We start from the raw sequence: 25,862 nt of genomic DNA, 5'->3' as shown, positions 1-25,862 counted from the left end.
AACTAACAGCAACACTGCTCAAAATAATAATTGTATTTTAACATCCCAGGTTGTACACATAATTTAGTTAGGGACGCACATGGGAGGTTGTGCTTGGATAAATGCAGCTATTGTTTATAGTATAGTTTTCATATAATAACTTGTTTTGCCTTTAGAATATTAATATTACCTTGAGATTGTGGGCAATTATAGGTTGGTAGTCTATAATGCATTAACGAAATTCTTCCTGAAGTTTCTTCTGAAGTCATTTGCTTGGCATTTGGACTATAATTTTTCCAGAAATAAAAATGATACCTGTGATTATGTTAGTCCTCAAAAACCTATTTAACCCCTGTATGTTTGCAGTTAAGAATAAGAGACTGGAGATTAGGGGTTGTGGGAAGGAAAAGAAGCAAAAAGAAAAAAAAATTGTGTGTGTGTGTGCGTGTGTGTGTTTAAATTACATTCTGGATTTTAGTGGTGCCTTGATGGCTCAGTTAGGCTTAGATCATGGCTCTGTGCTGGTAGTACAGAGCCTGCTTGGGATTCTCTCTCTCTTCTGTCTGCCCCTACCCTGCTCATGTGCTCTGTTTCTCTCTCTCCCAAATTAAATAAATAAACTTAAAAAAAATAAACTACATTCTGGATTTTAAAAGCTAAGCCAATCATGAGTATAACCTTGTTTCTGTGAAAAAATGTAGATCCACATAGTGATGTGGGAACACGGAAACCTTGGAAAGAACAGCTTTCTCCCAGGCCCTTTAGTAGCTTTCGCACTTATGGGGACCAGTGAGTGGGATTGTTTTCAAATGAAATCCTGGGTGGAATCATCAGACTTACAAATGATAAAGGGTATTTTTAAAAATATAAATGTAGTTTATAAGCTTATTTACAATCTTTGCTTATTATCAGGAAGACAGAGACACTTGTTTTCATGAACACAACATTTGAAAATAGGGGCTAAGGGTGGTGGCCTCAGTCTCCTGTCATCCTCAGCACCCAAATTTTATTTGGTTGCACAGTGTTGTGATGATTTTGGTTTGCAGTGATAAGTAGCGGCAACTTATAATGGTTGTTTTTTTTTTTTAACAGCTTGCCCTGCAATCTCCAGATACTCATCCATCAGTCTGATCCATATGATTAAAAGTGAAATAAGTTTCTGCTTTAAAGCTGAATAATTGACAGTATCTAATAAATCATTATACAGAAGTTGGGACAAACACCCAAAACTTACAATATTAAAGCACAATATAAAAATAACTTTTGACATGACCTCAACCTCATCTTTTGCCGCAGTCTGTCATGGACCTCAGAGTTCTTCCTTAAAGAGAGAACACGCCTCACACCTTCCTGCTTCTGCAGGCGTGCTCACACTGCCCTCATAGCACAGCACACCTTCACCATCTGCTCCTGGTAAACTCCATTGTCAAGACCTGTCTTATATGTTAGTGTCTCTGAAGTCCTTCCTTGACACTTCCTCCCCCCATCCCCCCCTTCCCAAATGAGAACACAATTAATTGCTCCCTCTGTGTTTGTACAACTCAAGCCCTTGTTACATTGCAGTCTGTATCGCGGTTGCCTGTGCCCGTCTCCGCCTTAAGGCATGAGCTGTGTCTTAGCCACCTTTATAGCCATAGCACTCTTAACAGGTGTTCAATTAATATCGATATCGTTATTTACTAAATTGATTTTAAAGTCTTATAAAACTTTTTCCTGCTTTTAGCTTCTACTCACAGGATGTTTTTACTTGAGAAGGGACTTTGAATTTTCATTAAAGGAAACCCTTGTGGGGGCGCCTGGGTGGCTTGGTAGGTTAAGTGTCCGACTCTTGATTTTGGCTCAAGTCATGATCTCATGGTTCGTGGGTTTGAGCTCCACGTCAGGCTCTGCACTGACAACCCGGAGCCTGCTTGGAATTCTCTTTTTCTCGCTCTCTCTCTGCCTCTCCCCTACTCGTGCGCGCTCTTTTCTCTCTCTCTCTCTCTCTCTCTCTCTCTCTCACAAACAAACAAACTTTAAAGGAAACCCTGGTGTAAAAAGCTAAGTAAGAATTACAGACTCTTGGGAGTTTGAAGGTTCATACCAAGGTTGTATAATCTAGTTACAGTGTGTGAATCTCATTCCCAGTGGAAATGAAAGCTTCTTGAGGGCAGGAATTGTATTTTATTCTGCTTATAGATCTCCCCCAGCACCTAGCACTTATACTGTACTTAGTAAATAACATGCTGAAATAAGTTCCTTCAGCAAATTAGAGGACTGTGGCTATGTGACATCTCTCTGTCTAGCCTAATGGTTTGAGTTCTCTGGTTGTTGGTGTTCTTTATTACAGGCTGTTAATATAGGGCTGATTTTTGTGGGACACTAGCTAATTGTCACAATTCATCTCCAAAACGTGCCGGAGAGAAGATGAGCTTTCCTCTTGACAGTATCAGTAGGGTAGTTAAGATTATAGCCAAATCCAAAATACAGTGGAGTGTTATTTGTTACTTTAAGGTTTGTCCTTAATTGGGAATTCCTTCAGTTTCAATTTCTGTACAGTATGAATTTTTGTTAAAGAAGATATTTGAAAACTTCCTGACCTTTGCTATTTTTCAGGACTATTTTTCACCTCTGTGAATGTAGATAGATTTATATATTTTCTGTAACTAAAGTGTGCCTTATTAACATTTTCTACTTGAACTTGGAAACATGACATCTTCAAGTCAGGTAGCTCTCTACCAAGAAAGCCAATTAAACACTTCATAAGAAGTTATCTTATGCAAGCTGACTTACCTGCATTCCCCGTGAGGTCTCTGTTGTCTGCCATACAAGTCTGTATCAAACTTGATTATAAGCATTTTATGATCAAGGCACTGATGGAACCAAGACACAGCAGAGAAAACTCCTGTATACTTTAAGAAAAGGATAAAAGAGTCATTTCTTTTTCTGGCTCAATTAAAACCGTACTGATTGTCAAGTCCCATTGACCTAGTGGGTTGCCACTTTGCACGTTATTACCATTACTGGCAGTCCGACTGTAATGTGGAACAGTCTTGCCACATCATCAACACATTTACTAAGATAGATAACAGCTAAGGTTCAGTGTTAACCTTTATTATCAGGCTGTATAAGAAAGTGGCACCAAAATAGTATGGTATTGGCATAAAAACAGACAAATAGGCCAATAGAATAGTATCAGTAGCCCAGAAATAAACCAAATCGTATATGGTCAGCTAATATTTGACAGGAGAGCCAAGAATATTCCGTGAAGAAAAGACAGTCTCTTTAATAAATGGTGCTGGGATAATTGGATATTCATATGTAAAAGAAAAAACTAATATCTTACGCCACTCACAAAAATTGACCCAAAATGGATTAAAGACTTAAATGCAAGACCTGCATTCATGAAAATCCTAGAAGAAAACATGGAGCAAATCTCTTTGACACGGGTCTTGATAATGACAGCACAAGCAACAAAATGAAAACCAAGTGGACCTCCTTCAAACTAAGCTTCTGCACAGCAAAAGAAACCATCAACAAAGTGAAAAGACAATCTATGGAATGGGAAAAATACTTGCAAACCATATATCTGATAAGGGCTTAATATCCAAAATATATAAAGAACTCATACACTCAATAGCAAAAAAACAACCCAAATAAAAAAATTGGCAAAGGACCTGAATAGACATTATTTTCAAAGAAGATAGATGAGGCTCCACATCATCAGGGACATGCTAATTGAAAGCACAATGAAATACCATCTCATGCCTGTTTAAATGGCCATCACCAAAAAAGACAAGAGGTTACACATGCAGGTGAGGATGTGGAGGAAAGAGACCTTGTGTACCCTTGGTGGGATGGCAAATGGTGCAGCCACTGTGGAAAACAGTATGGAGGTTCCTTAAAAAATTAAATATAGAATAACCGTATGATCCAGCAACTCCACTTCTGGGAATACCTACAAAGGAAATAAAAACACTATCTCAGAAAGATGTACACATCCCCATGTTCATAGCAGCATTCTTTATGATAGCCAAGACATGGAAACAGCCTAAGTGTTCATCAATGGATGAATGGATACAGAAGTTGTAATGTGATATGTATAGTATTCAGCCATAAAAAGAAGTCCTACCATTTGTGGCAACGTGGATAGGCCCTGAAGGCATAATGCCAGTAAGTGAGATAAGTCAGAGAAAGACAAATGCTGAAAGATCTTCCGTATATGTGGACTCTTTAAAAAACCCCAAATTTATAGAAAAAGAGATCAGACTTGTAGTTACCAGGGGTAGGGGAAGGGGAAACTAGAGGAAGGTGGTCAAAGCTACAAACTTCGGGTTACAAGATAAATACAATGTGACGACTACAGCTAACACTGCTTTGTGATAGCTGTTAAGAGGGTGGATCCTAAGAGTCCTCATCACAAGGAGAAAACATTTTTCCCCCTTCTTTTCTTCTTTCCTTTTATTGTATCAATACAAGAAGATGCATGTTGGCTGAAGCTATTGAACTAATTATTGCACAACATATGTAAATCAAGCCATCATGCCGTATGCCTTAACCTTCTTCAGTGATATGTCAGTTATTTCTCAATGAAACTGGGGGAATAAAAGAACTGGTTTGGTTTTTGCTTTGATTTATGAAAAGGTTGCCACATGAAGAAGATGTCACACAAAACAGCACCGTGGCGGCAGTGTTATTAGATGCAGTTGTCAGTATAGCAAATAATAACTAACTAATTAGGGTCATTATCTTCTTGCTACATTCTGTACTTTTGATGGGGGTGGGCCCTCTTAGCAGTACAGTATCTTCCCTGCTTTCACTTGGATTAGCATGTTTCTCCAAAGGTTTCCTGTTAACAGTAGTAGCAAGCAGTGTGATGCTGGTCGTCTGAGGGGATCATTAAGTAGTCGACTTGATGGTTCAGTTATCCCACAGTGACAGCATCCAGTAATTACCTATTGGTTTTGCCTCAGGGTGCACGTGCGTGCATACTCTCCTACACAAATAGATGGAAGGACTCAAATTCTAGCTCCTGAATATTTGCAATAGCTCCAAGTAGTAGCAGGTGGCTCTTCTAGAAAATGGCACCTATAGCTTCTTGCTCAAAAGGACTTTTGTCCCCAAGGAGCATAGTCATTACTTTGCCTTGGTTTTTTAGATTCAATGCACTTTGGTATGGCGGAGTATCTTTTATGCTGTAAACTTTCCTTCCCTTTGAAATCTTTGGTCTTTCCAGTTCCAGTTGCGTCTTAATATGCAAGAAAGGCAGCTGTGTTTTCCTTTAAGCAAATATAATTGTGGGGGAAGGCGTCTCTGTTTATCCCATGGACAAATACATTATGGGTAATGCCAAATTAAAAAAAAAAAAAAAGCTTGGGACCCCAGAAAAAATACGTAAATCTTTTCAATTCTCTATAAAGCAGATAAGTGCTGCCCTTTATATGACTGCCTCCTGCAACTCCCATTTTCTTTAGAGCCAGCAGCTGTGGGGGACTAGGGACAAACACAGGCACAGGAGAAGTGGCCACCTTTCCTTCAGTTCCCACGTATAGACAGAGACGCACTGTGTCTTTTCTGGCTTCTGTCCATTTTTCAGGCAGCCACATTTCTAGTCATTGGAACCTACCTCCATTTGGGTATTCCAGATTATTTTCAAGGTCTTTACGTGCCATTTACCAAGTGAACTTTTGGCAAGGTTTTGCCATTCTCTGATCTTCTGTTGACTTCCTTATCCAGAGAGATCCTTCGTGCAAGTGTGGGAGATGATCCTCTCTTAATCTATAGAACGAAAGAATACAGGCAGAAGCATATATGAGTTACTCTTGGGAGCGGAATGTGGCCCTGGCCCAAGCAGGCTGCATCTAATAGCTTCTTGTTGCCTGGAAGGCTTCTGTTCCTGGATGGCCTGGAGCGATCAGGCAGGCCCCTGTCATAAAGCAGGAAGCACAGCAGCAGCTGGGGAGAATCACATTTGGCCCACAACGGCAGGCAGGAAGACTGTGCCCAGGAAGTCCTGCTCTCTGAGGTGGAGGGAGCCAAATTATGAAGGTTGGATGTGAGGTGGTGTCATTAAGGGCTATCTGGAGAGAGACCAATTATATTAGAAGCCAAATGAACGAGTGTGTTAATGTATGGGGAAGGTATTCCTAAAATGATCGTGCAGGGTAATCTAGTGACTGTTATGAAACTTTCTTTTAAATGCACACTTTTAAAAAGTGTAAATGCTGATTCTGAACCTCATATCAACCTTAAAAATAAGCACAGTTAAGATCCAGCTTAAACATTAATAGGGGCCTGCCAAGCCCAGGTGATTTTTTCCTGGCTTTGCTCACCTTTTAGAGGGATGTGGAATGAGTCAGAAAGGGGTATTATCTGGTCTCTTGCTTACTTTCAGATGCCTTGGATTCTGTATGGCAAAGTGTTCACTGGAAGAAAGCTGGGGCTCTTGTGAATTTCAACATCACGAACTATTCAGCCTTAACTTCAGGTCCTAGGAGAGTGCAACACCAAGAGAGTCAAGCCCAGTGCTAGAGCTAGAGCACTGGGGCAAACTTCCATGTCAGGGAACACAACTAAAGTTGGTTTCAGGCACCAGCCCCAGCTGATTGTAGTGAACTCCCTACAGCATTTTGTTGAGAAGGACTCTGAGGCTGTGACAAGGCTCAGCCTGGATTGATTAGTGATGTCTGTCTTTGGCATAAGCATTGAGAGAGTTTTTCCTCCCCGCCCCCCCCAACCCCTTTAGAAGCACATATGTAAATCTGTTTGCTGCCTGATTGACAGCGCCTAAACTAGAAATAGGAAAAATGAGGGGAGGGAAAGGGGGAGGAAGGAAAAAAGACTGCAGTTTTAATATCTTCTCTCAAAAAAAAAATTGTTTCCCCCTTTGTTCTTTTTTCACCTTTTCTCCTACCAGCAGGTTTAGTGAAATGAAATACCGCACGGCAGGACTCTCTTTTGCTGTCTCTTCTCCTGATGTGGCTTCTAGTAGGAGAGCCCATTTCTTTTGCCCCACTTCAGCTACCTGAGCACCAGCGGAGCTGTGACAAGCATTTGCAGGGACCTAGGAAATAAGCAGGGTACAAACAACTGTTGGTCAAATGTCCGTCGCGTGGAGTCATATCAGCCGTTTTCTTCATAATGAATAAGATAATATATTAACACTCCACTTTGATTAGCATTTGTAATGCATGCGAAGATATTAGCCTTCAGTGCATTTCTGAAAATAGTGTCTCATGGGCAAAAGCCTTAATTTTCAAGTAGGGAAATAAGACTTCAATCAAGCGACCTCTTTTCCTAAATATTGGAAGTAGTGAAGCTCTATCTGTTAAATGATTCTTCCCTCAGTCTAAATATTGACACTTATTGCCAGTATTGGAGATCTCAAACTGGTAAAAATCTATGGTATTTGGTAGAAATTAATACTATACTTGATTTCTCATCGTGTCAATAAAAGACCTCAGGGCTTTATTTCACTGTGACTGTGAATAACTTATCTAATTGTTTTATCCAGTTTGGATAGCCAAACCAGCTACTCAGACCTGAAACTGAAGTTATAATCCAGAGCAGTACTTAAGATTTTCCTCTTTCAGGACTCTTCAGTCCTAACTCCAGCTGGAGTTGCTGGCCACAGTCAGACGGCTTTTGACAGTTTACATTGACCAATTAGGCAGATATGTCCAAAATTTCTACTTCATGGCATGCTGTATCACCATAGCCATTATATTCTTACCGTGATATGAAATGATATATATAGCACATCAGTTTTATAAGCTTTTAACATCATAAGTTAGTCATGTGCAATTAATTTCTGAGCATTAATCAATCCACAGTTGTCTGTTGTGTTTTTTGTTTTTTGTTTTTTGTTTTTTTTTAACGTGTAGGGATCCAGGTGTCTCATTTATCCTTCACAAGGGCTACACATTCCGGCACGGGGAAGACCATTTCTGACTTCTGATCTGGGCTTTCTTTGCATCCAGTATTATAGAAAAGAGAACTTATCTGTCCATCCTTTCCCCCATCCCTGCTTATTGGACTGTGCTGTCACTGCCTGTCAATGCTGTCACTGCCTGTCAATTTCAAAGCGTTTGAAAATGAAATCATCGTTAGTACCCTCCTATTTCTCCCTGTTCCCGAGTGCCCTTTGGTAGTTAAAGTTTTTGAGGGTGGGGTGGAGGAACAGATCTCACAGCGTGAATAAACTGAAAAGTTATCCAACATTTTTAATTAACACTGGCACTTCTCAGCTTCCCGCTGAGGACTGCCAGCTTGACTTTACAAAATGACATTTATGACACTAAAGATACAGAAACTCACTGAAAGAGGCTGAAAACCAGTTTCTGGCCTCTTTGAATACTGGTTTCATGGTAATAGAACTGTAGCTGTGTGGCGTTGATTATTCTTGAAATGCCCAACTTGTTTTAGACACGCTTTTGCTACTATTAAAGCAAATTAAAGCAGTGTGCCATCGATTCCGTTGAGTTCCCCCTCACTGCCTAGTCACAAGTAGCAGCCCCACCACCAGCAGTGGGCAAATCTGTGCCAAGTGTAATTACTTCAAATACAATTCCATTTATTCAAAGGGAGGGCTGTTGCTCCCTGTGAGAACTTAGTTGAGAAAAGAAAAGATATATAGGTTTATGTTAATTATATACCCCGTGCCGGAGGTTTGATTTTAACACAAGTGCAGCTTTTTAATCCCTTTATCAAAATACGTGCAGGAACCTTATTTTACCACCACCTGAACACTTTGTGCTCACCTTCAAGTTGTGTGAACAGTTAGCAGCTCTCCCATGGATTGTATTCTAAAACTTGTTTTTAAGTTAGTCTTTTGAAAGTGGAAAGTTGTTTTCCTTTGGAAATAAGGTGGTAACTAAGAGGTTCCCAGAATAACTTACCGATGTTTAAATGATTATACTTAATCATTTCGAAGTCAAATGATAATTTGACATTCATATTATTATGAAGTATCATAATGATACTTCATATTTACTAAAAGCGTACTATGTGCCAGGCTTTGCACTGAGTGCTTAAACATTATCTTACTCATCTCTACAGTAATCTTAAATAGGGGAAACAATGAAAAAGTCACATCTTAGAGAGATTAAGCACTTTACCCAAGCTTCATAGCAAGTAGAAGGTGGTGCCCGGATATGGACGTAATGTGTCTTAGATACCAGATCCTGTATTAACCATCACCACAAACAGCTAAAATCTAAGCAGTAACTGTAATATGGAACCTAACTTTGGGTATACTACTTTATTGGAAAGCTCATTCTTAATTCCAGTTTGGATGTTGGGAACATTGGTCTCCCCGGCACAGTTTGGCCACTCTTCCTCACATGTCCACCTTATCCCCCCACACACACAATGGCTAACACGGTGGCAGTGAGGAGCAGGGAGGGTGCCCAGTGGCTGCATGGTGGTTGGCAGTGCTGTGCTAGGCACGGGGACCCACGGTGGTAGACTAAACCGATGTGACCCCTGCTCTCTTGCAGCTTGTAGTCTAATGGGAGGAATGACTAGTCACTCAGATAACTTGACGACTGCCAAGCACTGAGAGAGCACATTGTGTGGGGATGGACTGTGAGAGATCAGGCTCAGACCTGAAAGCTAAAGTAGCAGGCTTTAGGGGGAACACAAAGGAAGGGCGTTTAGGCAGCAAGACCAGCCTGTATTAAGACCCTGAGCAAGGAGCTTGGCTCACTGGGGTCCTGAAAGCATGTAGGAAAGCATAGTGGGCAGAGTTGAGGCTGGAGATAGAGGCACCTACAAAGGTCATAAGTAGTATTTTAAAGTTTATACCAAGAGCTGGAAGATGTATTTGAAGGATTTGAGTTGTAACCTGGAAGTCAAGAGTTTATTTTTTTTTTGTTAAATTTTTTTTTTGTTAAATTTTTTTTAATGTTTGTTTATTTCTGAGGCAGAGAGAGACAGAGCATGAGTGGGGGAGGATCAGAGAGAGAGGGAGACACAGAATCAGAAGCAGGCTCCATGTTTCAGATTCTGTGTCTCCCTCTCTCTCTGACCCTCCCCTGTTCATGCTCTGTCTCTGTTTCAAAAATAAATAAACGTTAAAAAAAAAAAAAAAAAGAAGCAGGCTCCAGGCTCCAAGCTGGCAAAACAGAGCCCGACACGGGGCTCGAACTCACAAACCGTGAGATCATGACCTGAGCTCAACCGACTGAGCCACCCAGGCGCCCCTGGAAGTCAAGAGTTTAAAAAGGGGCACTCCAGTTGTGTTGTTGATAATGAACGGCAGTAGAGATTGGGGGGATGGGGGCACAGAATGGAAACCAAGTGACTACTTAAGAGATTTTTGGGATTCATTGTTCTTGAACTAGAATAATGACAGTGAAAATGGACAGAAAAGTAGGTCGATTCTAGATCCTATTTTAGAAGTTGAATTGACAAGACCTGGGGACAGATTGTATATCGGGAGACTCCTCCCTGAATTTGGACGGTCCATTTGCTGAGATGGGGAAGAAAGAACAAACTGGGTGTAGAGCAGGGAATTAAAAGTTCAACTTTAATCATGCAACGCTTGCAAAACCTTCAGTGTAAATAGTAGTAGGCAGTTGCCTGTAAGTAGGGAGGGCTAGAGATACAAATTTGATTGCTGTCAGCACACAAGTGGCATTAAAGCCATGAGAATGGTTGAGATAATGGTGGAGAGAGTATAAAGAGAGAAGAGCAGAGAGAAACATCCAAAATATGATCCTGAGGAACTCCTGTATTTTAGAGATTAGTTAGAAGAAAATGGCCAGTGAGCTAGGAGGAAAAGCAGGAAAGCACAGTGTTTCTAGAAGCCAAGAAACTCCTTTCAAGAAAAGGGAGTAATTTATATGAACAAGTCCGAGCGAGTGTTCCTATATGATGTGTACAAAGAATCATTGGGTTTGGCCATTTTGGTGTGAATCAGAGAGAATGAATGGAAGGTAGGGCAGTGGAGGTGGTTGTTGTAAGCATAGTATTTCCCAGAACTATGCTTTCAACAATAGGATAGTCATTAGCCATGTGTAACTGTTTAGATTTAAGTTTATTAAAATTAAGTAAAGTTTAATGCATTACCTGTGCATTAGTCACATTTCAGGTACACATGAGCACCATGTAGCTGTGACCACTGTGTTGGACTGTATAGGTATAAGACATTTCCATCATCACAAAAAGTTCTGTTGGATAGCACTGTTGTAGAGACTGTTGGATTTCTAGTGACAATGATATAGTCCAGAAAGAGATTGAAGATAGGAGGTGGAAGAAATCCCGCTAGAAAAGAGGGTAGGGGAAAGGTAAGAACTGGATCCACGTGTAGGAATTGCCTTTGTTTTTCTAGAAGAAGGATCTTTTTCTCCAAAGTAACACCTGAAAAGGTACACATCCAACTTTTACCCTGGGAAGATAAAGGAGTTCTCTCTTGGTTTCAGTTTTTCACAGCAAAACATAGAAAAATGGCCAAGCGTGAAAGAGGAAGGAAAGGGGTGAGATTTTGGGGAGAGGTTGGAGATGGGATGAAATGATCATTGTAAAGGGGACAAAAGTGAATTTACCACAGAAGTGTGAAAACATGGCAGGCAGAATTTAGTGTCTGCTTATGAATTTATAATGACTCGAGTTTCCCTGGTTTGTGTGATTTTTCTCCAAAACACTCAACTGGAGAGCTGTATTAAGGGACATTCGTAAGGCAGACGTTCATAGATTGAGGCTGTGTGTAATGGCTTAGATTAATACTGCTGAATTGGAACCCTTAGGGAGATGTAAAACTAATGGAGCTCAGCATGGTGAATCCAATCCAGGACATGAATTGAGAAATGCATTGTTTAGTCCTGCAGTAATACATCATTATCCCTTTATATAGGAATCATTGAGATTCCACCTCTGAAATGCTCATGTATGAGGCTCATCAGAATCATTTGGAGAATTTGTATAGCAAGCTGTTGTTTTTCTGTACTTCATGGTTGGTCTTGTTAATTTAGGTCTCAGCAGCAGCCTAGAATGTTAAGCCAATTTGCTAAATCTTGCCTGCCCTCTGAAAAATGCTTAAATCCATTTATGTAACACAAGGAGTTGAGGTTATATGATGTGTTAGAATTTAATGCCTTCTTATGGCATCAGCACTGAATATTTTAGTTAATCAGAACCAAAAAAAGGAAACACGTTAGAATTTTTAAATTAAAGAGTAATTGTGTTGGTGTTTCATAGGTGTGCGTGTAGTTCAGTGTAATTATACGTACCATATAAACTTTTCACTTTCATTAGCTATAAAATGCTTTGGAGGTGTGTCCCTCATTTATGAACTATTAAGTAGGGAAATATTAGTTACTTGAATTTATAATGTATTTTTCTTTTAAAACTTGGTAAGTCATGTTACCATGTGTGATTAGTTGTGCTTAATGCTAGAGATGAAATGGATTATCAGCAACTTGACTTCCAAGTTCTTTCTTTTCCCTACCAGTTACATTAAATAATTCGTTTCCCAAATACCCATTTTTTCTCATTTCTGGGACTTTCACGGAATTAAGAGGTTAATATTTATAGTACTGAGTTTCAGAGATGTAAGGCACTGTGTATAACATCTTGAGCACTTGTTTTTAAGCCTCTGTGTTCCAACCCTTTGAAATGGATTTAGTTCCTATGGAAGCTTATCACTGTGGTAGATAGTGCCCTTACCCACAAGTGAGAAATTGAATCAAGTCAGAATGATTGTATAATTTTATAACATGGCTTGGAAAGTGCACATTAGGAATATGTATATTTGTGCTCTTTAGCTGTTGTACTGGTTCCTATTCGATTGTGTTTGGAAACAACCTTGTAGGTGTCACCATCTGTCCTTCACGTTGAGGCCAGAATAGGTAAATAGTGGTTTAGTGGAGGTTTCAGTGGGTTCTCTTTCTCCCAGTACCACAAGTAGTAGCTTATTGAGGAGGCAAGGAACATGAGAACTATTTTCGAAGTAAAATTAGTTACGGAAGATGGAGAAGAAGGAAGAGTCCTGATTGTCTCCTCTGAAAGGTTTGTGTATGCAAGTATGCATGTGGTGGAATTCATGATGTTGAGCTTGAAGAGGAGGCAGCTGAGGGCAGAGAGACTATTCAGAGGATAGTGATCATAGTCTGTGCATGAACTGTTAGCCTAGGGTGCTGTTAGGGCGAACTGAGCAATGGTTGAAAGTGAAAGACTTTTCAAAGGAAGAACTAACAACCTCAGTGACTTCTTGACTATAAAGTATTAAGAGCACAAAAGAGCAACAATTTAATGCCTACTAAAAAGTTAATGGTATTGCTATTGGTGAAAAAATGGAAGGAAAATCTCGTTTGGATGAGAAACTGGAAATCGAATAAATTGGACATACCCATTTAATGCTTAGTCTAAAGGTTTTCAAGTTGGAAGGACTGTAAGAGGACCACCAGATCTAGTCCCTGGCTTCAGGTGGGGAAGATTACTGTCTGTGTATTTTATAAAGAACTGATGCCCAAAGAAACCAAAGCTCACACAGCTACTAACTGAAGGAGAGCAACTAGAAAACCCTTTCTGTCACACACACAGCAGTAGCACTCCCAGAGGGGGAAGGGTAATTTGCCCTGGAATTAGAAGAACAGCAGGGCAAAGACCTGAGCTTTGGGGATTATGCACAATTAAGAGAAGAAGGAGATGGGGAAAGAGCAGTGAAAAAGGTAAAGAAGGGAGCAGCCTCCCTGACAAGGATTTCGTGGATGGAGACAGCTTCCAGGCTTTCCAAACACTCATGTTACATTTTACTGCCAGCACTTTGCCCTGTGACTTAAAATAATTGGGCAGTTTCTCTGTCCTTTTTTCTCACAAAGTTGCTGAGATATTAAACCAGAAGGGCTGTGCTGCAGGCTGACATGTGTGAAGGCATTTTTGAATTATTTTCTGGTTTACATTTTTGTCTTTGTGTAGAGTTGGCATGTGCGGTTTCACATCCGGTGTCTTGGTGTTGTCTTTAAGTTTCCAGTCACTTCTATGTTAAGTGCTACAGATCTCACAGAAACAGGTTTGGGTGCTTAGGCATCTGGAAGGAAAGCAACCTTCCTTTTAGCAATTTCCAGGGCATTCAAAGTATCTTTAGATAATACGGCATTGTAATCTTTTAAATCAATTATTTATTGATAAGCAACAACATATGCCTGTAGTAGAAGATTTAAATGTCAGATGCAAAAGTAGCCCTCTTCCTTAAGTCCATAACCTCCTATCCCAGTCCTCTCCTTTGAAGCAACTCCTGTTGCCAATCGTATGTATATTTTTTCATACACCTTATGCATATATCAGCATATACACGTTACATGATTTTAAATTGAACCTGAGTACATCATGAGTTAATGGAGAATTATAGTTGACCAACATCCATAAACTCCTGTTTTTCAAATATATTTTATGCCAAGCTTTCTCCATCTTCCATTAATCATCCATTAATTTCAGTGTATGTCTATTCTGGAGAGCAAGAAGGGACTCATAATGAACATACTAGACACAGCGTGAGCGTGAAGACAAGACCAGTAAATGCACTAATATATCCCTGACTTCAATGCATTTACTTTATGCATAAAAGAATGAGCTGTGGTGGGAAGTACAGTGTGGAGTGGGGGTACAAGAGGGTCTCTGGCCTGTCCCTTGTTCTTGTCAGCGTCTCTTTGGATGGAATCCCTGGAGTCCCATCTCCGCCCTTCTGCCACCAGCACTTAGTGGCACTTTGAGGAGGAGAAGCCCTCTCATGTCCTGCTCTCTTTTGTACAAGATTTCCCGTTCCTGCCACATGATTCTGTTAGCTTTTGAGGTTTCTCAGCAAACAGATGATTGCCTTCTCCTCCTGCATCTCACAAACCTCATGTTTTGTATTCTTTACAGTGGACTTCATGCTTTAACCGGGAAATCTGTGTTTCTCCTTGATCATACCATGTCTGCAGGGACCATGCCCTCCACTCTTCCCTTCTTGCTTTTCTCTAAAGGACTGTTGAAAACCTCTTTCTTCACACAGCCTTCCCTATTTACTAACTTCTGAGCACACGTTCACTCATTACTGTACTTGGTGGGAATTCCTTCATCTGCTTACAGAACATGTTCCTGTTGAAAGTGCCGGGCTTTCTGATCTGTTTGTAAATTTCCGTATGACTCTTTGGAAGAAACAGTTGATTAGTGACATCACTGCCTTTCCTTCTTCCACTTTTCTGTCTGGAGTTCCTTTCCATTCCTTCTTTTACCTGCCTAAGGCTTCCCTACTGTTTAAGGCCCTACTGAAATCCTTTCATCTCATCTAAGACCTTCTCCAGATCTCCAGCCAGGTGGAATCCTCCCCTTTCATATTTTTCCCTTTTTCCTGTTGCCAATTGTACCCTATTGAAGTAGCTCCTGTGGGATGGATGTCTCTCCCCCCTCCATACACACACATAGTTTCTGCTGTGTATGTAACATGCACCCAGTAAGGGATATTGAACTGACCTAACCCCACTGCCTCCATTTCTCTAACTGCCTGTTAGTCTGTTACTGAAATTGTTTCTCCAAATTGCTAAGGATCAAATGCTATGACCTTTAATCGGTCTTATTCTTGTTGACTGCCTTCTCTCTCATGAAACTCTGTCCTCCCTGGCCTGGGACACTGCGCTCCACTGGCTCTTCCCTCTACTCTCAGCTTTGTGGCCGGCCCACCCCCTTCCCTGTCACTTCCCCAGGCCACTGCCCCGCAGCGCCCCCTGTGGGTTGTTCAGGGATTTCCCATCTGCGCATGCAGCCCTGCCCCGTGCTGAGCTCCAGCTCCACGCTGTGGATCATGGTGGCTCCTTTCCAGCTGTGGTTCTTTAAAGACTCAGGCCTAAACCCTGTGTGTGCCACTCCGTCTTTCCTCCTCTTAAATCCGTGTCTGGTGCGTTATCTCATCCTTCCATTCCTGCTTTCCAGGGCTGCTGTTCTTGCCTGTTTTATACCTGGGGACTGCTCTGCTGGCGTCCCAGCCTAGACTGCTCCCTCTGCCGCCCATGTGGTTTATTCAGATCAGTTCAGCCTCTCCACGGTGGCACCTTTATAACTTCACTCTCTCATCTGGACAGGCTGGTGGCTTGCCATCGCCTGCGGAGTAGACTGTAAGCACACTGTCTTTTATAGGAAGTCTGTCCCAGCCCCTGCCCCTTCCTTTGCAGCATTGCCTCCAGTCTAAGTCCCCTGAACATGCCTGGCTCCGCTGAACCTGAGCCGGGACCCACACGTACCCTCTCAACTGTCCTCTGTCTTCTTGCAGTCCCAGCCTTCACTCAGGGGTCTTTTACCCCCTCTCCTTTTCTCTGGAAAAGGCACCCAGACTCTCCTCCTGCCTCCCTCAACTGGGAGCAATCACTGCCTCCTGAGAACAGTGTGGCACCTACCGCTGTACTGTTTCCTTGGCACCTTTATTGCCTTGTGCTGCCTATGACTTCTGCAAGTGTGTGTCTTTCATGTGTGTGTGTTTTTCTCTCTCCTTTTGTTTCTGCACACCCTTTAGGACTCTCTTCACAACGTATACATGGTGGCCACCAGTATGATGCCCATGTGGCTTTTTTCTGCCTGGCTGCCTGGTGTCCCTGGAGATTTGCTGGCATGGCCTGTTGCACCCGTTTAGGGATTTCCTGCTTCTGGTGGCAGTGCTTAAGCATCCAGCCCTTCAAGTCCTCAAAGGAGTGGAGACCCAACAACAGGCTAATCTCTACCTCCTTCATCCCTGCTATTCCCTCCACTCATTTCTAGCACCCTGATACTTAGAGGACAAGTCAGTAGGGATGACTTTTTTCTTCACTTGTCACTAAAATAAACACATCTGCAATTCTTTCAGTTAAGAGAGCCAGACACATTCCTTCCTGGGTGTATCTGCCAGTTGGATCTTGCTTTCAAAACGTGGTGGAAGAAGGAGCATCACCTCAAGTAATGCGGTGCACCGTGTCACTACAGACCTCTTGGTCTTAACGTACTTGTCTTAGGATGTGCCACAGTCCTCACTGAGCTGTGTGACAGTTGTGAAATTTTTAGAACGAAGCTGTTCCTGACTTATCTTAGTATTAAACGTTCACCTGTGATCACAGCTGGGAAGATGTGGGGATAGTGGAACGTATTTTTATGCTTAGGTGACTCAAAAGGGATTTCACCAAACTTCTCACTGCCTAAGCATCCCCTCAGCTGAGGAGCCTAAGAAATCCATCCCAACAGGTAATTCTTTTCTAAAACTTGTAAGTGCCTAAAAATAGGAGCTTAACATGAATATGTGTGCTCAACCATATTTCTGTATAGGCTCCTGGTACCATACTACTCAATTGGAAGATTCTGTGATTCTGTGCTATTATAATAGATTTCATTGATGAAAATGATATTATAAGGCCTCTGAAATCTATATTTCTCCAAATATGGAAGGATTATCTCTGGGAGGTTGTATGCAGTGTTTCATTACATTTGCTTGGAAAGGCCTAGGTTCATTGCAAGTATACTCTGTCTTGCCAGGACTGGTGCCCTGCTTCTTGGCTGTACTGGGGATGGCCACACTGGCTATATCCAGTCCTTCCTCTTCTGGACTTGAGGACTCTCTACAGGAAGGATGGGTAATGAAGGGAAGTGTAATATTCCTTCCACAATTTGCAATGAAAGTTGTCTTGGAAAACAACTGCCACAGTTGGCTTCAGCCCCGTGGCCTAGAATGTGCAGCCTCCCCTTTCCCATGGGCTGGTTGGGATGCTCAGTCAGACCCTCTGTTTTTGTCTCCACTGAAACTCATCTGGCCCCTAATGTCTTCCCTTTCTCCTCCATGATTTCCCTGTAATTCTGGTGTGTTCTTTTGCTTCCTCGTATCTTTTTACTTTCCCCATATTATCCCCACCCCTCCTCTCTCACTCCTAACTCCAAATTTGGGCATTGATCCAGGACCCAGTTGTTCAGTTTGCTCCTCCTTGGCCCTATCAAGTAATAAAGCAACAGAGTGATTACAAAAAGCATTCTCAAGTAGCGAAAACATTGAAGGCTGAAGAGTAATTTTAGCATCAGTTGAGAGTTACCACCAGAGCCCTCCTACTAAGACAGCAACTGGGAGCTTTTCTCAACATTTGTTTATTGTTGGTAGGTCTAAAACTCTGTCCTGGCCTCTGATTATTTCCTTGTGGATTCCTACTTGACTCAAAGAGTTTATAAGCTCTAACTATACACAACTACTTCCACCCCTCCAAACCAAGCCTGTGTTAGCAGATGTCATGAACGCAAGTACCAAGCTTTCCTCTGTGGAAAGCAGAGGAGTTCAAAAGGCTTGGAGTCACCAGGTTATGGGTGTATTCATATCCCCAAGTTCAGAGGAGGTCTCTCCTCTCCATTTCTGTCTCTATAGTCTGCATACACTGTGCAGATCTTCCAGCAGGCTTGAAAGTTACTTTGAGGAAATCATAAAATCTATTCTTGTTTCCTGTTCACTAGTGATAGATGTCCTCATGTCTCCAATACTGTATGTTCCATTTCTGTCATATCCCAAACTAAATCTCTGGATTTGCTTAGCACTAAGTTTACAAATGTATTATCTCTTGATCTCATTATAAGACCTTATACACACTTCTGTCTCTCCCCCCCCCATTCGAGCCATCTGAAGGCAAATATCATATCTTATTCAGCGCCTGTCATAGTGAATGGCATGTGATGAATGCTTAATAATATTTGTTGTTAGAGTAAAAGAATGGATGAAAGAATGAATGAATGAACCAGCCAACCTTCATATCTTCCATTCTTAGACCAATTTTAGTGAACATTTCAAAATAACAGGATAGGAGAAATACAAACCATTCACAAAGTCTGGGTCGGGTGGGGCAAAATAAGCTAACTTGTGTTGGCGTAAGTTCGATATATTATATATATATATGTACACACACACACATATTTAAAGTAAAAGAAATGCAGGGGTGATGTATTGTGTATGCTCAAGATTAACATTTTGTAAGTTGTCTAATTAAACAGCTGTTTTATCAAGTCAGGTGAGAGTAAATGCCATTCTTTTCTTTAGTAGTACTCATAGTAGTATTCCTTACTAATACTTTTCTTCACCTTGACGCCTTATGAAAATATTTCAAATAAAAGTAATTTGGTGTATTGAGGTGGCCTTGGTCTCACATTGATGTATCCTTGGGAGATTGAAATTTAATGTTGGGCCCTGGACAGCTCTGCATTCCATGGCTTGTAGGTCTTTTAAAGGGACTAAGAATGCTTCTGCAAATATTACAGTTCCTATAACCAAGGGCCACTTCTATGAGCTGTGATTCTGTTTTTAGTGCTGTGTGCATGCAGCAGGTGATGTTTCTACTCAGGATACTTGTATAAACTGCTGCTGTCTCGGGCATATTAAAGCACAGAGCTGCATGGTTAACCCACTAGAGTCCCTGTTTTTATTACCGCATTATTAGTGGGCATTTATTAAGCAATAACAATATTCCAAGCATCGTTAAGAAAGAAAGGGAGAGAGGGAAGGGATGGCTTATAGGTCTTTAAATTAAGGGTCACTCAGACTAAAGTGCAGTATTTAGCTGTAGAATTTCACCTAATGAGAAGAACTGTGTGAGTTTGAGAAAACATCTCCTGAGTACATGATTGTTCTAAAGAAAGTGTGACCGGAAGTTGATTTGGGGTCTTTCCAGGTTGAGTTAATGTTGGCATCATTTATGTTCTTTGTCCCTATAATTATTGTCTCATGTTTCAGGTATCTTTTATGTAAGTAAGAAGTGTTTTATCTTTTTAGAGATGTAAGCCTTGCTGCACATAGCCCAGATGTATCAAGGGTACCATGCTATGGTAGAAAATTCAAATTAGCCAACTGATTGTTTTTCTCTGCCTCATACCTGATACCTGACTTCACAAATCTTTTGAACCGAATAAATAACTATTTCTTGTCCAAGGCATTATTACCTGGAGAAATTTTCTGGAAAAGTTTTTTACTAACATTAAGTTGCCATTGGTCTCTCTAGATCACCAGATTTTAAGAAACTATTTATAAAGCAAAAGGGTTCAGGCCTTTATTCTTTGGAGATGTGGCAGAAGATGGCCCCATTTTTCTAAATCCAGACCCTCGTGGGGTGAGTCTCTGTAGTAGGATCTCACTCAGCGAATGGTGAAGTTGGCAAGATGCCATGTCATTCTCCCTGCAGAGTAGAGTAGTAGCAACCTGCTCAAGAAAACAAAACCAGACATCTGGGAGTCCCATACTGTCAGAGTGGTTTTTGTCCACTGAGCACCATGAGAAGAGAGAGCAGTCAGCCCCCACCAGCTTTCATGTGGTCACATGGGAAGTTCCCACTCTCCTCTTAGGTTTGCCCTCATGTCCCCATCATTTCCAAGTACTCAGTATTACTGGATGAGGAAGCAAAATATATTGCAAAATTGGAAAGCTTTTCACTCACCTAATATTCTGCTGTGTTTGTGTTCATCTGCTTAGGGTTTGTGGGGCCTATTGGTCAAAGAACAGTGAACCTGTGTATGTAGAACATTGTATTATCTTATCTCAGATAGGTGACCACAGGTCCTGTCTGTGTATTTTTCCTAGCATTAGGCCTTTTACTTGGGATGCTGAAATCTGGGGTAAGACTGGCAATATTTTCCCCTCTCTCCTTGCAGACAGGTCACCTTCCTCCTATGGATCCAGATTACTGAGTTGTGATACTGGCATCTTTCCCCCAAATCAACCATAGATTAAAATTAAGAATTAAGTATTAAAATATTTTCAGATAGATGTTGCTCCTTCAAGCCTTTGGGTATATAGGATAGAATTCTGTAAATTCTGTTGTAGCTGTAGCCACGCTGGGTTTTTCTTTCACAACACCCAGTTAAATCTGTTGGTTGAATGGTATGGCACTCATTATGGGCAATGAGCACTGTCAGCTTGATTGGTTCATTGAACCCCTGGTTGAACCCAGGTTGACCTGGGGTAGTCAAGGTCAGGGGTCCCTCCTCTGATAACAGAGGAGGCCTCTTGGCATTTTTTGTGTTGTGAGGATAGACAACATCATAGCTAATAACATTCATCATTTTACAAACTAAATGTAAAAAAAGTTTTCTGCTTTTATTTCATTTTATTTTTCAAATTTTATAGCAAAGTGTATATGGAGACAAATTGAAACAAAGAAAGTAGGCAGCTTTGGGAGATGTTTGGCCTCTAAAGTGTAATTGTGGAAATTTGATTACAGCCCAGGTAGAAGCTTCATTAATAAAGATGGTTAGCAGCTAGTAAGAATGGAAAGCTTAGGGGCGCCTGGGTGGCTCAGTTGGTTAAGCATCTGACTTTGGCTCAGGTCATGATCTCACAGTTCGTGGGTTTGAGCCCTGCGTCGGGCTCTGTGCTGACAGCTCGGAGCCTGGAGCCTGCTTCAGATTCTGTGTCTCCCTCTCTCTCTCTGCGCCTTCCCCGCTCATGCTGTGTCTCTCTCTGTCTCAAAAATAAATACAAACATTAAAAAAAAAAGAATGGAAAGCTTGGAGTTGTCTTTCAGATTTTGCATAGTTAGAGGCTGTTTACATTTTATTCTAAAAACTATTATTAGGATATTGTAATTTAAGGTAAAATTAAAATGAAAAAGATCTATTTGATAACACATTTGAGTTAATACTTTCTGCTTTGCTGCTGCATTTTATGATAGCTTTATTATAAATGATAAGTGGATTATTTCATGTTTTAAACTATTGGCAATGTACTTGATAGCTTTAGTTTTGTGTCATAAAACCAGAAATCCTGACTCCTGGGCTTAACATCTAATGAAATGTTTAATACAGAATAAAATTACCATTTTCGCATTATGCCATAGGAATTAGAGCTAAAGATTTGATTCCATGGCTGTATTGTGTGCCTGCTTTTAATGTGGTAGATACTGTTTTATTAGACCACCAGATCCCATGAAGGATGCAGTCACAACCTGTTAAAAAAAAAATCAGAATTCTTTTAGCACCATCCATTTCATACCCATCCATCTACCCATCCATTCCTTCCCTTCCTTCCCTCCTTCTCTCTCTCCATTCCCTCTCTCTCTGTACTTACTGGTCCAGATACAGGGAAAGGATCCTTTTTCATGCACCTGCACTCATAACGAACAATTTCTGTGCTCCTGAGAGCTTTAGGAATTTGTGGCTGCTGATTGTCATGGCATGACTCCTTTAGCCTTCTGGTAGAGTGGTATGAGGAGATCTATCTCCATGTTTTCCTCCGTCTCTGAAGTTACCTTCTTATCCTTGCCATTTATATTAGCAGAACTAAAAAGATGGGTAAGTAGTTTCCTCGAAATGTAAAGCTCAGACCCACATCAAAGAAGTTTCTCAGACATGAAAGTAGACACAGCAGCAGTGAAGTCTGCAGATAGCTCTAAAACAGGTGGCCAGGTGTCAGCGTGTCACAGATGAAGAGGAGAGCTGAGTACCGCTTATCTCAGCTTCATTTTTACCAAAATGTTTTTATTTGTCTTTGACCCTTAATGCAGCTTACAAGAAATTATGCCCAGGAAATAATCAGAGAGAAGAGTAACAACATATAACATATCCATCTCTGTTACTTTAAGCACTGAAAAATTAGGAACAGCCTTGATGTGTTTCTGTATTCTTTTCTGTTTTATCCCCCCCCCCCCCCCCCGCAAACACACACAAAGTTTCTACAATGGCCTTGTTAGTGTAATGAGAAAATACTTGGATATATTTTCTTAGCTGCCTTTTAAGTGAATATTAGCATTAAACATTAACAAAAATGGTTTCATTGGCTACCTAATGCCTACCAGGAGTGATTTTATTCTCTGTTCAAGTCTTTGGCTCTCCAGTTCTGTCGCTGAATATGGTCATCAACCCTCTTGGTCCTCAGTGCCACTGTGGGGTGGGGTAGGAAGGGTGAGGGCAGCTGCTGATACTTGAAGAAGTGAGGGAGGTGGCAGGGAACAGAGAATGAAGAGTCCAGGAAGGAAAAGGAAAGTGAAGAGGGAGGATGGATATGAGGTGGGACCCATCAAAATCCCCAGTCCTTTCAAGTGACCATGAAACTTTTTTTTTTTAACTTGTTTTTGATCAATATATATTTTCAAGTATCAACTTTATTCCACCAATTCCTTTTTACTCAATGTTTCTGGGTTACTGTCCTCTCTTTTCTTTATTACTGTTTTGAGTTCTCCATATTTATACTTCATCTTTCTCTTAACATTTGTCATTCACCATTTCCTTTTTAAAATCTTATTTCCCTACAAAGAAATTAAATTATTTAAATGTCCCTTGCAGCCAAGATTTAATTTTCCTTCTTAGGTATCTTGAAATTCTGCCCTTTTGTCATTTTTGCCTAGTAGTGACTTTTTCCATCAGCAGGAAGGAAAGCAGTCAATAAAAATCAATCGCTGACTCAATGGCTATATGAAGGGTTGACCATAATGCATATTGGAAATGCCTTTAAACCTTTTCCTGAATGGAAGGTGCCATGGCTTGTGTTTTATGGCCTTCTAATGGTGGACGGTAATCTCATTTCACATTTTCCCAAAGTGAAAACAGTACATTAGAGCAGCATAACAAGCACTGCAGATCAATATGGAGGCAGAGCTTTGCCCTCACAGATTAATCCAGGAAAAATGTACCAGAGGCTCCTCCAGGAAGTGGGAGACAATTATGCTGATTTCTACCCCTCTTTCCCCCTTTCTACTATCTAATCATCAATAAACGTTGAAATGTATACAAAAAGGATTTCAGAAGGGTGTGTGTGTGTGTGTGTGTGTGTGTGTGTGTGTGTATGTATTTGTATACATGCATGCATGTGCACGTGCACACATCCACACAGGCCTACTGGACTCCCAGACAGGAAATCACAGGCCCTGGAAGTGAACAGTATTGATTTGTGGTGATAAAAGTATGTTTTGACACATTTCAAATCATAAATAACTCATGGACATTAACTTGCATGACTAATAGCTAAGTTCAGTAAACGTTTATATACAACTTAAATTACCTCTTTCTAAGGAGTTCATAGTATTGAATGAATTATTCCATCGCCAATAGTTTTTTAAAAGAAAAAAAAACCACACACTGTCTTCTTTATGATGTGCAGTATGTGGAAGCTCATTCTTTACAGTCTTTTCCTGTATGTTAATAAGGAAGAGCTGAATATATGATTAGGATTGTTCTAGGCTTCTTTCCCTATCCTGCTTCCCCTGCTTTTACATCTAAGATAGATTAGAAGAATGATGGTCCTCAACACTAAGACAGACTATAAGCCTGTTTTCCCTTGAACTGTTATAGGCATTCGTCATATATTTGCTAGGTTCAGCTGACCTAGTGCTTGATTATATTTTATTCAATATTTATCCAGATGTGTCTTGCTATAATCAGTCAGTTCATGGTATCTTCTACTCTTCAAAGCACATCTTTTTAGATGCTGATGTTCATGGTAGGGGATTAGGGAAATCCACGTCCAAAAAAAATTCTCATAGACATGTGAACTTTGAAATCTTAAAGAGAATGGAAACTCCAGGGATTGGATTTAAATTCTGTTCTTAGGTATTTGGCAGAGCAGGACGGTAATGAATGAAAAAGTAAAAGCAATGTTATGTAAAATTTGTGGGATTATTTTTTTCCTGTGTGTCTACTTTCTTTAGAAGGTAGTAAGAAGTAAATTCCCTCAGGGACCAGTAACGTGGTTTGCATGTCAGTTTTCTGTTCTAGCAAAATCTGTGTTAGCTTAGTGTCTTGGATAAAAGTAATGAGACAAATCGTCACCCAGGGGTTTCCTTATTGATGAAAAATATTCCCCCTCTATTCTGTAGGGGTTTTTTTTAGAACCCATTTAATTTAAAATAATGCTATTTCAAGATTACTAGAGAAATAAAAAATTTAAATTTCAAAAAAAGAACTGATATGAAAAACTGGAAGCCTTTTGTACTAAACAAAACTAATTTGAAAAAATATAAATTCCTAGATTAAAAGTGATAATATTATGTATTTTTTCTGCGTGTATTTAGCCCTTATAATTCAAATTCCTCTATGATCTTAACAAGAATATTTTATTTTCATTTGTATAATTCATTCGGTTTATTTTGTTATCGTTTTTCAAGTGTATATTTTAAGATTTTTGGAGGCATTTGTGTTTAGTACTGCATATTCACTGAAAGCAAAGATTTGTAAGTATAATTAGTAAAATTTTAGCCCAGAATTTAAAAATGTTTTTTTTCTCTACCCATTTATATTCTAAGCAATTTATTGCATGACTGCTAAAAGAGGTATCCATATCAATAGCTGAGGTCACAAAGAAAATAAGACAGTCCTTACTTCTTGGGATTTGCCTCCTAGTAGATGTAGGCTAGTAAATTACACCAGGCTACGGTGTCATCGGTGTTAAGTGGAAGGTGAAAGAAGCAGTAGAAGCAGCCAGTATGGGGTCAGTGGGGTCACCAAAAAGGGAGTGGTAGATTCCACCCTGAATGGAGAGTTAGTGAAGCTGTCTAGAGAAGGTTACACTTCAATACTTAGCTCAACTATTGAAAGATGAGTAAGTGTTTTCCAGATATATAGGGATGGGTGGGACTTTGGGAACAGAGCATGTCCAAAATCAAGAGCAGCATGAGCAAAGACATGAAGGGGCGTGTCTGGATCAAACCCTGAAAGTGTCTTGGTCAGGCTGCGGCAATCTGAGGATTGAAGGCTAAACGGCAGGCAGAAACCTGACCCAGAAGGACTTGCCTGTTGACCTTGTATTTTATTCAGAAAGCAGGCGGGAGAAATATGGTCTCAGATTTATATATTAGAAAGAACCTTCTGGAAGGCAGTAGTAGAGGGGCAAAAGCTAAGAGACAGACTAGCTTGAATCCAGGATATGAGTGATTACAAATTAATGTGATGACAGTGAGTACAGAGAAAGAGGACTAGACTGCTGGGTCTCGAACTGTGAGACTGACTAGATATGGGCA

The 25,862-nt window shown here is 40.6% G+C and overlaps 1 protein-coding gene across 2 annotated transcripts in view; it reads left to right on the top strand.

Annotated features, from left to right (window-relative positions):
- CHCHD3 (coiled-coil-helix-coiled-coil-helix domain containing 3) overlaps window positions 1-25,862 on the top strand; it is a 279,336-nt gene that overhangs the window by 240,955 nt on the left and 12,519 nt on the right. The gene's annotated exons all lie outside the window — the stretch shown is intronic.

The sequence above is a fragment of the Panthera pardus genome, unplaced genomic scaffold (assembly GCF_024362965.1).
Source record: "Panthera pardus isolate Hobbes unplaced genomic scaffold, ASM2436296v1 HiC_scaffold_8, whole genome shotgun sequence".
NCBI lineage: Eukaryota > Metazoa > Chordata > Mammalia > Carnivora > Felidae > Panthera > Panthera pardus.
Note: the sequence above shows the minus strand (reverse complement) of the source record. Positions and strands in the feature narration are given on the sequence as shown.